Source organism: Alligator mississippiensis, chromosome 5, assembly GCF_030867095.1.
Source record: "Alligator mississippiensis isolate rAllMis1 chromosome 5, rAllMis1, whole genome shotgun sequence".
Classification (NCBI taxonomy): domain Eukaryota; kingdom Metazoa; phylum Chordata; order Crocodylia; family Alligatoridae; genus Alligator; species Alligator mississippiensis.
The window spans coordinates 150,267,798-150,285,242 of NC_081828.1; the positions used below are offsets into that span (position 1 = coordinate 150,267,798).

Here is a 17,445-nt window from a genome sequence, read left to right on the forward strand (position 1 = left end):
AAATATGCGACATGTCCCCTACTGTTTAAAACCGGTGCCTATAATATAATTAAGCAAAAGTCCTTGGACCTTTGGTAAAAGGTGCGTAAAAACAAGAGGAACTGACCTGATGCTGGATTTCATCATTCCCTGGGTTCATTTATTTACCACTAGCAGTATGGGCGTAAGCCTTATATGCAAAAGTCAGAGGGATTTTTTTCTTGGCTTTGAAGGATGAGAGTTTAGATGGTTAAGGCATGTGTTTATACCATTGCTTATCTGAAGCTGGTGGGTCTATTGAGTCTCAAATATTAATATCTTCCACATCCTTCAACACATACAAACCACTGAAGTAGATTTAAATTATATATATATAGACCCACCAGCTTCTAGGAAATAAAAAGAATATTACAAAATTCAGAGTTTATATGACCATCTGTCACATTATAAATACATCAGTCATTCTCAAAAGGGAGGTCCTTAGTCAGAACCCATTATGTCCATTGTGCTCTTTTAACTTGACTTAACTTTGGGAAAGAAAAATGCAATAGGTTAGTTTTTCTGTACTGACTCAATATTACATTAGTGAAAGGTGCTATCACAGAAAAGTTATGAATACAAAACGAGCAGCGACACATTGGTAGAGAAGTGTCAACTGAAAACCGTCTTTTTTTTAGTTCCAGAGCAGCACTGAGAGTAAGCAGGAATGGAAAATACACATTACTAGCTGGTAAATATTTATATCCCATTGTATAGTCTATAAGGTAGGAGAAGGATCTCTCTATTCACACATACCAGATGCTAACACAGCAGTGCAAGAAAATAAACAAGATGACTCAGAGATTCCTTCTAACCTTAATATTGATAAATATGTATGAGAGACAACAGGATTGTAAAGATGCATTTTCCACAGACCAAATAACCCTATGCACCTTTCATTCCAACATCTCTTAAGCAAATCTCTAAAAATAGGCTGATTATGGCTAGAATAAAGGGTGAGGAAACAGCACCCATATTTCCCACAGCTGCCATTTTGTGTGCCGTAATTTAAGACCTTGTCTATCCATAAAAACAGCACTGATTTAACAACATTCGAAACAGATTCAGGCAGTAATGGCAGCATATGCTGAGGAGTGCAGGGCTGAGCACGCCCCATCCATCCACCCTGCAGATGTGAAGCTACTCCAGGCTCATCCTCAGAGTTCACTCCTAGGCCTGCTGGTCACTGGGGCTAAAGAGAATGTATTAGACAAGCCTGAAGCAGCATTATTTACCAGTTAACTTTCAGGTCTGGGAAGCATTAGTGAACTGTGGGAGGCACATTCAGCCATGTAACCCACCCCAACATAAAGCTGCCACAGTGTAGACAAGCTCTTAGTTTAATCAGTCCAGTATTTTCACTGACAGAAGGTCTAAGTTTTCTTTTTTTATGTCTATTCCACTCTCCTCACTCCCTGAAAACAAATCATTGGATTGACTTTTATTGTGTGTCTTCATCTTATGAGGATACAGGTGACCACACACTTACATTTGGTGAAGATTTTGTGAGGGAACACCTTGAGAGGCTGGACATGCATAAGTCAATGGGCCCTGATAAAATGCACCCAAGAGTGCTAAAAGAGTTGGCTGACATCATAGTGCGACCAATGGCTAAAACTTGTGGCGCTTGGGAGAGGTTCCTGAAGAGGGCCAATGTCCTATCTTCAAGAAAGGAAGGAAGGAAGGTCCAGGGAACTACAGTCCAATCAATTTGACCTCAATCCCTGGAAAGACCATGGAAAAAAATATTAAAGAAGAAGACGGGAGCCCAGGTGGTATTTTCCTCCATTCTCCCAGTAAGTGGACGGAGTAGGCGTCATGAGGCCTGCATTGACGTGGGTAACCGGTGGCTTCGGAGATGGTGCCATGAGGCAGGCTTTGGGTTTTTTGACAACGGCCCATGTTTTTGTAAGGAGGGCATGCTGGGGTGGGATGGGCTTCACCTCTCCCCTAAGGGCAGACGTATCTTTTCCTCTAGGTTGGCTGATCTCGTACGGTGGGCTTTAAACTAGCTTCGCTGGGGGAAGGGGCTGCTTCGAGTGGAGAGGATGCTTCACCAGCATGCAGAGTGACAAGAGGAAGGGAAGCCCAGGTAAGCATCAACGTCCAGGGAGCAGGGGGCCACAACTCTCCTGGGAGTGGGAGGGAGGCACGTGCACCCTCAGAAGGCCTCAGGTGCCTCTACACTAATGCTCATAGTATGGGGAGTAAGCAGGAGGAACTATGCCTCCTGATTGCGAGTAAGAACCCAGACTTAGTAGGGCTCACAGAAACCTGGTGGGACGCTACCTATGACTGGGTGGTGGGCATTCAGGGATACACCCTATATAGAAGACACAGGACAGAGAGGAAAGGTGTGGGGGTTGCACTCTATGTCAAAGAGCACCTCACATCATCAAGGATTAGCTTCGGGTTAGAGGAGGGTCTGGCAGAGACACTATGGGTCAAACTACAAGGGGGGTGTGGTGAAAGGGACCTTACAGTGGGTGTCTACTACAGACCACCCAACCAGGGGGAAGAGCTAGACCAGGACTTCTCCAGTCAGCTTATGGAGGCGGTTAGGTCAAGGGATGTTATTGTCATGGGTGACCTAAACTACCCAGACATTTGCTGAGAGGAGCAGACAGCCAGGTCTGACCGCTCGTGTAGGTTCCTGGCTGTATTACAGGACCTCCACCTTATCCAGGAAGTGCACAGTCCCACTAGGGGTAATGCCTTGCTGGACCTGGTCCTGGCCACGGGGGATGACCTGGTGAGGGGACTGGGCAATAGCGATCATCACCTGCTGGATTTCATTATCCAACACCAAAGCTAAAGCCCTTGACTTCAGAAGGGCAAACTTCAATGAGCTTAGGAAACCAGTGGGGGAGGCACTGAGGGCCCAGAAGGTAGAGGAGATGGGAGTCTATGAGGAATGGCTGTACCTTAAGGGGGCAATCCTCCAGGCCCAAAGGATAACAGTCCCTGAGAGAAGCAAGGTAGGTAAGAGTGCTCAGAAACTCCTTTGGCTCAGCAAGGGCATTCAGGAATGCCTGAGGACTAAAAGAGGCGTTCAACCAGTGGAAGGGAGGAACTATCACCAAGGAGGAGTACTTCTCCTTGGCCCGGGAGTGTAGGAGGGCTATTAGGAAGGCCAAGGCAGAGATGGAACTCAGGCTAGCGTCCAGGATTAAGGACAACAAAAAGTCTTTTTTTCAAGTACATTGGGAGCAAGAAGAGGGCACCAGGCAATGTAGGGCCCCTGCAAGACACAAACAGTAATCTTGTGGCTATGCCAGACAAGAAAGCTGATATTTTTAACAGTTTCTTTGCCTCTGTTTTCTTGAACAGGGACCAGGACATCCCACCTACCAGAGATAGGGACAATCTTGGGGATAGCTCTATCAGGCCTTCAGTCAGCACAGAGGTAGTTAGGGATCTTCTGGAAGGGCTAGACATTTTTAAATCTGCAGGTCCAGACACCCTCCACTCAAGGGTGTTGAGGGAGCTGGCAGGGGTCATTGCAGAGCCCTTAGCCCAGCTGTATGAGCATTCGTGGTCATCTGGCCAGGTGCCGGGGGATTGGAAACTGGCTAATGTGGTCCTAATTTTCAAGAAGGGGAAGAAGGAGGACCCAAGTAACTATAGGCCCTTAAGCCTCACCTCGGCGCTCAGGAAGATCTTGGAGAGAATCTTCAAGGAGCACATCTGTGGGGGACTTGCAGGGGAGATCATGCTTAGGGGTAATCAGCATGGGTTCATCAAAGGCAGATCCTGCCTGATGAACCTGATTGTCTGTTATGACCAAGTAACTAAATCCTTGGATGATGGTGTCACCGTAGTCTTTCTAGACTTTAAGAAGGCTTTTGACACTGTCTCTCACCCCATCCTCATCAATAAATTAAGCGACTGTGGCATTGATGCCTGCACAGTTGGAATGGGTAAAAAATTGGCTGATGGGGCGCACCCAGAGAGTAGTGGTGGACGGGTTGTACTTAACCTGGTGAGATGTGAGCAGTGGGGTACCCCAGGGCTCAGTTCTCGGGCTCACACTGTTTAACACCTTCATCAGCGACTTGGACAAGGGGGTAGAAAGCACACTGTCCAAATTTGCTGATGACACTAAGATGTGGGGCAAGGTGGACACACCTGAAGGGAGAGAGAGGCTGCAAATAGATTTAAATAGACTACAAAAGTGGGCATATGAGAATAGGATGGGGTTCAACGTAGACAAATGCAGGGTGCTGCACCTTGGGAGAAGGAATCCACAGCATACATACAGGCTGGGGAGTTCCCTTCTTGAAAGCACAGAGGCAAAAAGGGATCTTGGAGTCATTATTTACTCCAAGATGAACGTAAGCCGCCAATGCCAGACCGCAGCCAGCAAGGCCAGCCATACCTTGTCATGCATCCAAAGGTGCATCTCAAGCCGGTCCAGAGAGGTGATACTCCCCCTCTATGCAACTTTGGTCAGGCCGCAGTTGGAGTACTGCATCCAGTACTGGGAGATGCACTTCAAAAGGGATGTGGCCAGCCTGGAGAGGGTTCAGAGGAGGGCCACCCGCTTGGTGAGAGGGCAGAACGACAGGCCCTACGAGGAGAGACTGAAGGACCTAAACCTGTTCAGCCTCAGCAAGAGGAGGCTAAGGGGGGACCTAGTGCTGCCTACAAGCTCATCAGGGGAGATGAACAGCAAATAGGCAGAGCCCTATTCTCCCCAGCACTACCTGGGGTGACAAGGAACAATGGTAACAACCTGATGGAGAATAGGTTTAGGTTAGAGATCAGAAGGCAATATTTTACAGTTAGGGTGGCCAAAATCTGGAACCAACTCCCCAGGGAAGTGGTCCTCGCCCCTACTTTGGGCAAATTCAAGAGGAGGTTGGACGATCACCTGTCTGGGGTCTTGTGAACACAGCATTCATTCCTGCCTGTGGCAGGCGGTCAGGCTAGATGATCTGTTCAGGTCCCGCCTGACCCTAGCTACTATGAAACTATAAAGAATCCATCAACAATAGCCTAACAGAAGGCATCATACTGAGAGACAGTCAAAACGGCCAACATGGCTTTGTTGTGGGTAGGTCATGCCTGACCAACCTTGTCTCCTTCTATGACCAGGCGACATGGCATCTGGACAGGGGAGGAGAGGTTGATGTCATTTACTTGGATTTCAAAAAAGCCTTTGACTTGGTCTCCCATGATGTCCTCATAACAAAATTGTGGAACTGTGGCCTCAACAAACTTACAGTTCAATAGCTGGGGAACTGGCTCCATGGTGGGACCCAGAGAGTGATAGTCAACTGTTCGGGCCGGGGGCGAGCCGGGCCCGTCTTTGCGCACGCGGGCTGCGGCCAGCAGCCCGGGCACGCGGGGCCGGAGAGGACCGTGCGGCAGCAAGGCACGCATGGGCTAGAATTAGTCACAGAGGTGTAATGGTTTATTTAAAGATTATTTACTTATACCCAAGATGGTCGCGGTGTAGGCTGGACAGTTTCCAGGTGCAGCTCCGCTTAAATCCTCGTTGGAGGACTACGACAAATTCGGTTCTTTGGCCCCGGAGTTGTTAAGGCTCCACGGGTTCGGCAATTTCTTTCCCACGGAGTTGTCGAAGCTCCGTGGGTTTGAATCTTGAGTATATAGGAAAGGGATACGTCTAGGATTGCACTCAGCAACGGGGAGAGGCCAGAGGCTGTTTAGACCTCTGATGCCTGCTTAAGAAATGCGTTGGGTCCATGAGGATCCGCAGCGCTTAGAGATCTTCACACAGAGTGAAGTCTCCTCCTCCTGGTGTTCGTGGAGTCCTCCAACTTGGGCGGAAACCACACAAGCTCTTTATACTGCTAGCAAGCCAATCGCTAGCCGCCATGTGTGCATAATTTAGAATCGGCCAATAATGTGGCATGAATCTTCATACAAATTGTGGGAACTCCTTTGCTCTGTGCATTTCTGAGATGCAAAAGAAATGCACCATGCAAAGAAAGCTACAAATTGGCGGGAAATTCCCCATTGCACCGGAGTTCTCTCCTGCAGCAGAGAACTCCACTGTGCAAGGAAGCTGCAATTTAGCGGGAACATAATTTAGCGATGCCAAAGCACACACAAACAAAAACTCACAACTTTGGGTTGTGACATCAACCAAGCCAACATGGTGCATAGTGACCAGTGACATCCCACAGGGTTCAGTACTCAGGCAAGTACTCTTTAACATATTCATAAATGACCTGGATTTGGGTGTTACAAGCAGATAATACCAAATTATGGGGAAGCACAGTCACACTACAGGATAGGCTTAGGATTCAGGCCAACTTGGACAGGCTCACAAAGTGGATGGATCAAAACCTGGTAACTTTCAACATAGAGAAATGCAAGGTGCTCCACCTCAGGAGAAAGAACCCACAACATACCTATAGGCTCATCAGTGCTACACTCATTAGCACAATGACCGAAAGAGACTTAGGGGTCATGATCAACCATGAGATGAATATGAGCCACCAATGCAATGCTGCAGCTGGCAAAGCAAATAAAACTCTGGCTTGCATCTACCAATTCATCTCAAACAAGACCCAAATTATCATCCTTCCGCTTTATTCGGCTTTGGTGAGGCTGCAACTGGAGTACTGCATCCAGTTCTGGGTTCCACACTTTAGGAAGGACATGAAGAAGCTTGAGAGACTCCAGAGGAGAGCCACACACATGATCAGAGGTCAAGAGAGCAGGCCTTATGAGGAGAGGCTGAGAGGCATGGAACTCTTCAGCTTTGAAAGCACAGGCCCAGGGGGGACTTGGTGGCAGTCTATACGTATATCAGAGGCATGCATCAGGATCTGGGAGAACATGTGTTCACCAGGGCCCTCCAAGGGAAGACAGGGTCCAATGGGCACAAACTGCTGGAAGACCATTTTAGACTGGAAATAAGGAAAAACTTCTTTATTGTCCAAGTCTCCAGAGTCTGAAATAGATTCCCCCCAGAAGTAGTGCAAGCACCTACTCTGGACATGTTCAAGAAGCGTTTGGATGATTATCTTGCTAGGGTCATCTGACCCCAGCTGACTTCCTGCCCTTTGGGCAGGGGGCTCTACCCAGTGATCTCATGAGGTCCCTTCCAGCCCTAATGTCTATGAAATCTAAGAAATCTTAGGTGCAGAATTCACAAACAGGAGCAAGAAGAACTTACCAGTCAATTTGCATTACCAGTTAAGGAGCTCAAGCAGGATTGAATAGAAATGCACTTAGATTCCCAAGTACTATTTATACTCCATAGAGGAGAAATAGGATTTGGGTCTTCATCTTTATGGTTGCCAGCAAAACCTTCAAAACAAACTGGGTGAGACCAATGCAATTTTACTAGAAGAAAGCCTTAAGTAATAAACTCTGAGGACACACGACACATTAACATGGGTACAATTTGCACTGGTTTTGAAGACAAGTAAGTCTCACAGCATTTAGAGGACATGAGACAACCAGCTATTAAACGGCAGCTGTTGTAGTAAGCACTGCTACAGCCCTTTGTCACTCGGGGAGCAGCCTGTTTGCATTGATAGAAGCAGACTTGAAATACTTCCACCAGTGCAACTGACACCAGTTTAGTTTTACCCTGATTTTCCCCAGCATCCCAGTAAATTACACTGTCCCTATCCACTGTGAGTCCACCTCTTGTTTACACTGCTGCATGGGCAGGCTATACCAGTGTAAATGTGTCACGTAAGTAGGGTAAATGTGAGACATGAATGACCCATCTATCTTCTGGGGGTGTTAACTCAACAATGATGCCGATATAAACACCACTACCATCAAAACACAGAGCAAAAGAAAAGAATCATATCACCACTCATGAGTGGCATCTCATTTGGCTGGAACTCAGTTTGTAAGCAGAGACTGAAGAGTGACACTGCTTCTCCCCTGAACATAGTCTGCTTTTATAGTGGCTTAATGAGTGAGACGTTACAGCTGTTGGGTTCCCTAGCCCTTCCTGCTGGATGAACAAGAGGAAATCATTTGTTTTCTTCCCCTACTTATGTTCCATGATGGTTCAGCCATAGGGATGGACTCAGAGCCCAGAGAAAAGAATGGGGACAAGAGGGACAACTTCCATACATGCCCCAGGAAGCAGAAAGACTGATGCTGCCCCAGCACATTTTCCATGCCAAATTCCAATGTAAGCTATCTTTTTCTGTTGAAAATTTAGATTTAGGCAAAACTCCACTTTCTAATGGGAAACTGTTGAGTTCTAAGCTTTTCTGACCATACTCCCTAAATATGCCTCATGAAGGATAAGAGTGAAGATAGGAAGGAAGCAGCTTGACCAAGGTTATCTACCAAGTCAGTGCCACACCTGGGAACAGAACTTCAGTATCCTGACTCCCGAGCTACTGTCCCGGCTGTTAGCCCATGCTTCCTCTTCTTTCTTTTATTGCTAACCTAAATAAGACCAAGCATATTTCACCCAAGTTTGGCTGATTTTTTACATTTGGTCCTTTTTACTTAGTTCCCTCTCAAAGATTCAAGTCACTAAACTGAAATGACATAGACCCACCTAACCAGCTGCTAGGATTGTCAGTAGATTAGTCTTACATTGTTGATACCATCTCATACCATCTTAATGATACCCTGTTACATTGCTGCATAGCACAGGACTCTTGCAGTGTTAACACTTGGTCACTGAAAAGTATATAAAAGACTGGGTAGGGTGCCAATTATGCATTAGTCACTAGTGTAAAAATGAAGGGGATTGATTCTTCATTATGATCTAATAGCCTAAAAAAATATAACTAAAACCAGTATTTGGAGCAAAGGACAGCACAATGAAATGCCAATAGCTACAATACACTAACGTGAAAACAGGAACATTTTCTTTAATCAGTGAGTGCCTTTTTATTATGCCCAAATTGTCTTTTCATTTAAAAAGTTTACCTTAAAAACTGAAGTAAAGGAGAATGAATGCCCGTAGTTTACAAGGGGCCTCTGAACTTTTAACCTCTAGACTCTTTGTTTATCGGTTTTAATTTGGCTCAGGTCAGCAGAGGCTAGAAGTCATTAATATCTGAGCACCATTCAGTAGAGATCTGCTAAACCTTTTGTCCTAAACCCAACCTCAGCCAAGGTTCAGTAACCTTTCAGACAAACCTTCAAAGAACTTCATGAGCATCAGCAAACTATTTATTGCCTGGACTCAAAACCATGAAAAAATTGTCAGTTTGGCTTTGATTTGGGGGTTGTTCAAGGTAAAAAATAATCAAAGCAGAATTATGAGGCACAATGGGAGAAGCAAATCTGCCAAAACCTGAAAAAAAAGTTATTCAACCCTACTTGCCAAACAAAGGGTCATATTTTATACAGCAGAGGCCTCCATTAAATGTGTTGGTATCTGAATAGAGCCTTGTGGACCTCTGACAATATCAAATAAACATCACAATAGCTGTCACAAATTGGCATCCTGATAAGAGAAGCCTTTCCACCTCGATCAATCATCTTACCCTCAGAGGTGGCTCATCTGAGGATACAGGAAATTGGCAAGCCCTTGAAACATGTAAACTGTACCTATCTTCTCTGTGCATGCATTCTCCAGAGCTATCTGTCTACCCTCATAGGATTACATTTTAAAATAAAAGTTTTTCACTTCTCAGCCAAGCTTCAGACAAAAGTGCATTTTTCCTTAAGTTTAAAACCTTGAAACTAGAGGTTAACAATGAAAGCACTGACAGGCCCATAACTGTAGTGGTGCTAGTAGGCACAATATACTAATTTCTGCTCTAGATAAATCAAATTTTATGATCTACACAAAAAAAGCAACCTGAGTTGAAGTGATACAAAAGACAACTGTCTGGATTCTAGTTCTTTATCTCATCCATCTCAAAATGTGCAGCACCAGCATTGGCAATTTGGGGCAAAGCATTTTTTTCCCTGGCTTTCCCATAACAGATTCCTATCTAATGTCATAAACCACTAGACATTTGGCTGGTGAAGGATTTTGTGGAGGATTAACAAAAGAATTGGAGCATGTTCTAGACCTCCCTGACTCATTTAATTTTGTGTGTGTGTGTGTGTGTGTGTGTGTGTGTGGAACATGAGGGAAAAATATGTAAATCTTCATGTTCCCCCTTTCAACATACTTCTGCTGCAGACTTTTGCCAGCTGTTTGCTCTATTCAACGCTTCCAGCCAGTTTACAACAATTTATGGTTTCAAAAAAGAAGAGAAGGGTAGAAAATACATAATCGTTTGTTAAACAATAAAACCCAACATACTTCCATGCATTCCCAGCTTTCCCAGGCCAGGAAACCCTTGCAGTGGTAGGTTTCACATAGACCTGGTTGGAAATTTTCCAGGGAAGCAAAGTTTCATCAGAAAATGCAGTTCACTGAGCCAACTTCGGTGTTTTTTTAAACATCTTGGGTGTGAGGCATTTTTACTGAATCCAAAGCAGGACTGGAAAGGAACCCTGTCCAGATTATCTGGGGATTATCCCTGGGCTAAGGACCCTGCTTTAGGAGGGATCTCCCTGGAGAACCTGTCCCAGAGTCACAAACCCAAGAAGCATGGGCTGCCTAGACCTAACACACTCTGCTTTCCAAGTCTGTCCCAGAACCAGAAATATGGAAACTCAGGGTCCCTAGCCCAGGCACAGACAAGACCTGGGGGCTGCCATAGACCCTGGAACCTGAGAGCATCCTGCAAGCACTAAATAAAATTGACATTCTTGTCATTTTCAGTTCCCTATCTGCTTTAGCAGTGAAAATAACAAGCATATCCATTTTATCAAGCAGCTGTAAGGGGATTTCTGGTTTGTAGGGACTTTTTAAAAAATTTGGTACCACTTAACTGAAACCAAATAGAGAGAGAAAGAAACTGCTTTTTGGCCAGCTCTAGTTTTGTAGAATCACTGCAGATGATTTTTCTGAATACTCACAATAATTCCACGTGCTGCTATCATAAGTGTCACAGTCGCAGTACCTCAGTGCTCTTTTCAAAGTGGCAGCTTCTAGAGTCATGTGATTATGACAAATTCATTGCCACCACCATCAGCAAAAAATACTTCTAGTGGTTCTTTTTTGGAAAGAAAACTTGAAAATGTGAACCCTAAAAGCATGAAAACTGGAAGGTAAATGAAAAGAACCCCACATCTGATATATCTTTAAAATCACATGATTCTGGAGAGCTCAGTTGATGATTTTTGAACACCTGGAATTGCCAGGAATGAATATATAAACTAACTATATAGACAGAGTAATCTCTCCAGCATCCTCCTTACTAGCTGCTAAGAGCCACTAAATCACTTAATTGAGGCCCTGGGAGCAGAATCCAGAATCCTGTGATAGGCACGTGGACTTCTTACACACTGGGGACAGCATGCTGAGGAGGGAACTGACTTAAGTCAGCATCTTCAGCATGCAGCCAAGTAGCACTAGGTAATAGGAAATGTTGAGGGTAGGGACGAGTCCTAAAGAAAGATCCATTCCCTTGGGATCCACAAGCTAGGGCCCTTATCTGAAGATAGGTACTTCTACACTTTTCTTTGCAGAACTAAGCACAGCTCAGTCTTTGCTTTTGAAACACAGCTGGTAGTATCATCCGCCCTTTATATTACAGCCCTCCCTTCTACCAGCTAGATGTAGAGTAGGGCAACAGACCTCTCCAATGGCTATGGCCAATTCTTCCCACTCAACTAGGATTAGAAAAGATATCCAGCCAAGCCACCAGGTTCCTCACAATGTATTTACTGTTCTGAGATAGACTTTCAATCTCTGTTTTTCAAAAATCTACTTGGTAACAATCTTCCCTGCACTCTCTGCTCAATTTAGATTATAACCAATTTGGGAAATGGAAAGGGAGGGGAGGTCTATCCCCTTAAAGGTAGGGGACAAGAGAAGCAGGCAGACTCTGTTCCTTGGAATGGTCCCTTTACTTTTCCAGGGAAAACCCCAAGGCCTAGCTACTGGCAAAAGCATACTGTGACAGAGACATGAAGTGGTCCAGTAGGATTAGCAAGAGTTGAGGGGATTGATATGGTATGGGCATTTAAGGCAAACAGTTGCCCAGAGGTTGCAGGTTTCAGACCACACCAGAAGTGCTCACTACATGGTCCCTGTCAGATTCCAACGAATCTGTGAATTACACTAAATACCTGATCACAAGGAAAAAGGAAAGGAAGCTATTGTTGAGGAAAGCACATACTATTGCTTATTTAAGGAACAGAATCCTTGTAGTAAAAGATGGGGTGAGGTTAACCTCTCAACCAGCCAGCCAGACAAACCCAGGGAAGGTGGGCAACGTATTTTCATTCTCCAACACTATAACCTGCATTAGTGAGCTTTTCCAACTCTAAGCTGAATGGAAAAGATGGTTTATTTGAACTGAAGACTCCTCTAAAGTGGGTTGGACTTTAGGGGACAAGAAGAGATTGAAACTTAAAGCATCTGCACACATGCAAGCACCACAGTACTGGGCGCTTTGAAAAGCAATTAATCAAGTCTGCTCTGAAGCAGCGGATCTCCAGCATGTCCAAGAACTAAAAGGCACGTGTATAAATGTCATTTAATCAATACTTCTTCCTAAAAGGGGATCTTGTTCTAAATAATCTGGTCTGAGGATAAATTATTGCAGGTCCCAAGTGGAAATTGAGGGCAGAAGGCTTGAAGGGCCTTTCTTTTTCTGCCACCAGAGTGTATGCCTGGGCATGGGTGACTAGTGCTGTCTTAGTCGGGGCGGGGGCACATGCCCCCACAGTGACCAGTCAGTGACTTGGGGGGGGCCTCTCGCAGCCAATCTCACTGACCGGGGGTGGGGGGGTCTGGCCACTTCCAGAAGTGGCTGCAGCCACATCTGGGAGCACCATGGTGCTCCACTCACCAGCCGGCGCTTGCAAGGGGGGGCATTATATCTTGTATAAGGCAACAGATATTCCATTATATACTATACAGAGCAAGCAACTTAAAGCTCTCATGCACACCTCTGTATATGTTTGTACTGGAGAGTGTTGTAGAATGTCAGCAACAAATTCCAGGGTTTAAGCATGATTTATTGCTCTGTTCTGTTCTCAAACAGTAGTCAAATGATCAGTTCCCTGCTCTGTGACCTTCTTCATCACCTATTTGCTGCAAGAAACTTGTGGGCAGATATCTTAATTATTTGTTCTCCTACTATGTATGCAGTAGTACTAGTCTTTGCTCCATTTAGGAAACAGAGATCAAGGATTAGTGCACACTTTAGTTATAAATGTTTAGTGTTTAAACATTTGCATCCTGGAATCAGAGATCCCTCTAGTCTCTCTTTCCTGGTAAAGCCAGCACCTTAAAATTGTTGTTTGCACAGGCATTTTCAACATGAGGTGACTATGATAGACACATTGGTAACAATGATGTGACATTTTTAGTGTCCACTCATGGCTGAAGCTTCTAATTTGTGACTTAAATGTTAGGAACAGCAGATGTGTTGTTACGGCTGGTGAGTCTGATACCCTGAACTTAACAACTATTGTAGATAGAGCTGGTATTTAGTTTGCAGTCAGATAAGACATTGGCGCATGACATCATAAGAACTGAGAAGTGATGCGCAAATTAAAATGTTCTCAAACTACACACTTCAGCAGCAATGTTTCAATTAAAAGTTCTGATTTTTTTTAATGAGAGCTTCCCCTGGGCTTTTTTAAACAGTCTTTTGTCCCCATGTTTAAATAAAACAGGATTCATAATATACCTGCTGTATGCACAACTGATGCCAGTTTCTAATGTAAAGGCCAGTGCACCACCTAGCCAGTACCTACTCCCCCTGTGTGATGGGCTAGCTGGCAGTGACCTAGCCCAGGGATTTTGAAAGGGCAAAAGATGATTGGAGGACTTGGGATTCCCTTTCCTCACCAATCAGGTCCAGAGATTCACCCCTCATGTCCCCTGATTGGCCCCTTGGGTCACCTGGAGGGGGATAAAAGAGGCAGCATGGCTGACTCAAGAGGAGATCAGTGAGAGATTATGAGCAAGGAGCTTCGAAGAGCTGGCAAGAGCTGAGCTAACGGGGCGGAAGCAGTTGCCCCAGAAGAGCCTGAAGGAGCAGGACCTGCGGGCAGCAGTGGGACCCTCAGCAGCACGGTGTGTGGCCGGCAAGAGAGGCATCCTGCTGGGCTCCAGGATCCCCTACAAGAAGCTGTGGCCAGCAGGAGGATCTGAGCAGTGAGCTGAGGGGTCCCAGCTTGGCTTCCAGCTGCTCCAATCAGAGACCAGGCAGCTCAACATGAGGCCGGGGCTCCAGGAAGGTCAAGACCCCTAGCAGCCTGGAGCAGTACCAGCAGTGGTGACTGTGTGGCAAGTGTTCTTGCCCACTATGTGGAAGATCTGAGTTCAATTCCCAGCTTTGGTGACTTGGGGAGAGTGAGCTAACAAAGAGAAATTCCTCTTGCAGGAGCCATTGTGTTTTCCCCCCTTTCTCCCACTCCAGTGACCCAGGCCCTATATTTCTTTGTCCTTTGACATTTTGTATTTTGTGCCTTTTTATATTTCCCCAACCAGTATTGTTTGCTCTGTTGTTTGTGTTTTGTGTTTTATATTTTGTTAACCCTGTTTTTTGTCAATGATTGTAAGTGTCTAACCTTTGTTGAATCCTGCCCCTTGGGGCATTGTCATGTCCACTATACCCCCCTGATTATGCCTGTTATGTTCCCTCATTAAAAGGTATATGGTTAAGTCCCCAGTGGTGGTCTGGCTCTGCCCTATAAGGGGAGGAGAATCCCTACACCTCCCACAGCGCTTGTTAACCTGCTCTGATCCCTTCAATTGGAGAGGGGGTACCTTTTGGAGTACTGCCCAGGTTACACGCTGTATATTCAGTGAAAGGAGAGGAAGGCAGCCAGTCTACAACCCAAAGCAGAGATCTGGGAGCAGAACAATAGGTATTTTTCTTTGCAGAAATGTTAACCTCTTTTTGGACAGTGCCCCATCATAGCTTTATTCCAGATATTCTCCACAGATATTAGAACTTCAAGATGAGAAAAAGAGAGAGCCTTCCTGAATTCTGCTGTAAAAATCCCATCAGGAATCTTGGGCCCCTGACAGGGGTAAAGGACAATACATTCGCAGGAAGGGACTCCTGAGCACTGCCATAAAACATTTGTAACAAAATAGCCAGAGTTGCATCTGTTGTTGTTTTCAGAGGGCAGCAAATTCACCTTTCCATCAACACAAATGCTTGAGGGACCTCAGCTGCAACACTGAGAAAAGGTTATTTTATTATTTTTCCCTTCAGGAAACAACATTCTGCACTGCATAGTACAGGCTATCCCCATCATCCACCTTTTATTCTTAAAGGCTCTATACTTGCCAGGCCAAGAGTCTACATCCAGAATCAGGATTGTTTCCATCAACAGGTTACACTTTATTGGGGCCCAGATTCAATGCAATTCTCTTCCAAAGAAACAGACCCCTCTATTGCAAAAGTGAGAAGACAAGGGGCTTATGCCTTATTAACACCACATCTTTTTTCCCAGTTCACAGCATGGACCCTAGCCCCAATCTCTGGCTCATTCTCCAATCTAAATTTTTCGTGTCCATGGACACTCTTCTCAACGTTTCAGTTTTATTGCTGCTTTGCTTCAACCCTGGTTTCCTCTTAGTGGAAGATGTTTACTGTGCAGTAGACTAATTAGCTGTGCAGTGATGACTCAGCGTCTACACGGGCACACCTATTAAGCTGGAGTAAACTAATTTACTCTGCAGCAGGATAGTATTTGTAAATTCAAGTATTATCCTGTTGCAAAGTAAAAAAAACTCAGCAGCACACATGTAGACACTGCCCCAGCTGAAGCACCTTCATGCCCCAGCCAGCCCCACTGCAGCATGTGGAGCTGGGGGGAGCAGCCCCTGGGTTGGCAGGCTGACCCCCAGGGTCTCCTGTCAGTCAGAGCTTCTCTGACCTGGCTCAATGTGCTGCACTCATAGGCACGTGTTCAGATGACAATAAACTCCAGTGTTTTTTGCTTCTCATTAATTGCACATGTAGAGGTGCCCAGTGCTGTTCTAATAATTTTATTATGAGTCTCCCAGTAGCTGCTGTTTTTCTTAACGTCCCAGCTCCTGGCTTCATATGACTTGGTGAGAATACTGATTGTAATAGAAGAACGTCTTGTGGTTCCAGAGCAAGTTTGCCCCAACTTACCTATAGATCCCAATACCAGAAGGCAAAGAATTCAACAATCATTTTTAAAATATCGTGATTTTTCAAGGCCTGACCCATGACTTTGGAATACCTAGGGGTGAAAATACTGGCATTTACAGAGATTATTTCAGAGTTATCCTTTTAGTGCACAGAGCTCCTAGCTTTTGCAGAAGTCCTACCAACCCTTAGCGAAAAGACATTGACCTGTAACATACTTTTCTCAATATTTTTTCTCACGGAAAGTTCCTCAAAGATAGGGAAAACATACTTGTAAAGTGTAAAAATGGGATACTCCACTTCTTCTTTCTCCCACTTCCCCCAACATACTTATCTATCTCCAAGCTCTGATCTCAGCTGAGTGCAGTGTGCCAGAGAGCAGTCTCTATCTAAAACACGTTCCCTGGACAACCCGTCAAAAACAGGACAAAAACTATCATTGATCAGATGAACAGAATGTCTGGGCAAGGGTTTAAAATGGGCCATCCTGCTCAGAAGACTCCTGATTTTCTAACTTTCTCCTGCCTTCCAAATAGGTCCAAAAGGCCTGGCTGTGAACTTTAGGAAAAGGACTGCTTCTCAAACACATCATCATGGTTAAAAAAGCATAATTCTTCCAGGATTATTGTTTCTCATTTCTAGGATATGAAACACTGACAATAAAACATCCCTGTGACTCCAACATCCGTTATTCTGCTGCTGCTGAGTACTTTAAGGAAAAATGTTTCAGGCTTGATTAGATGTTACAATGACAGTCCAGACTTTGTCTATACATAATTACTATGCTTCAGTAAAGGCAACAGAAGATTCTGACCATATGGTGGAGATAAAGAAATTATAACTTAGACAACCTAAATTAACCAGCACCCAGAGGAGACTGATCAGGCTAAAGAAAAAGAAGCATTTGTTAGATAGAGAGAATTAATTTCAGTGGAAGTTTTGTATATGGTATGTCCCAATTTTTAAGCTTTTCCTTTTTACCGTCAGGAAAAGACCAAACCTTGTCTTGTTTATTATCTTTCACGTTCATCCCATGTTCTATCCAAACCTGCAGGCTTAGCTAAAGCTAAAAGCACTTAAGAAAAGAACAGAACCTTCTAAATAAACTAAAAACAATTAGCCAACAGATACTGGATGCACAAGTGCATCTTGAAATCAATATATTTAGGGATATAGCCAGGGAAGCATTCACGCTGTCAGCTCTCTGTCTGCACATTTCCAGGTACTCATGTGGTGTACAAATGTACCTTCTTGGTAGTGCACTTGGAAGTGTAGAATACTATCACACATAAAGCCTTTGTTCTCCCATGTG

At 44.8% G+C, this 17,445-nt stretch overlaps 2 long non-coding RNA genes across 2 annotated transcripts in view; one reads left to right on the forward strand and one right to left on the reverse strand.

Annotated features, from left to right (window-relative positions):
• Positions 1-14,670, forward strand: part of LOC132250905 (uncharacterized) — a 76,917-nt gene extending 62,247 nt beyond the window's left edge. The window contains exon 3 of the long non-coding RNA XR_009462595.1: positions 1,997-14,670. This is a non-coding gene — a long non-coding RNA (uncharacterized LOC132250905). The remainder of the gene's footprint in view (positions 1-1,996) is intronic.
• LOC106739562 (uncharacterized) overlaps positions 1-17,445 on the reverse strand; it is a 136,315-nt gene that overhangs the window by 11,977 nt on the left and 106,893 nt on the right. The gene's annotated exons all lie outside the window — the stretch shown is intronic.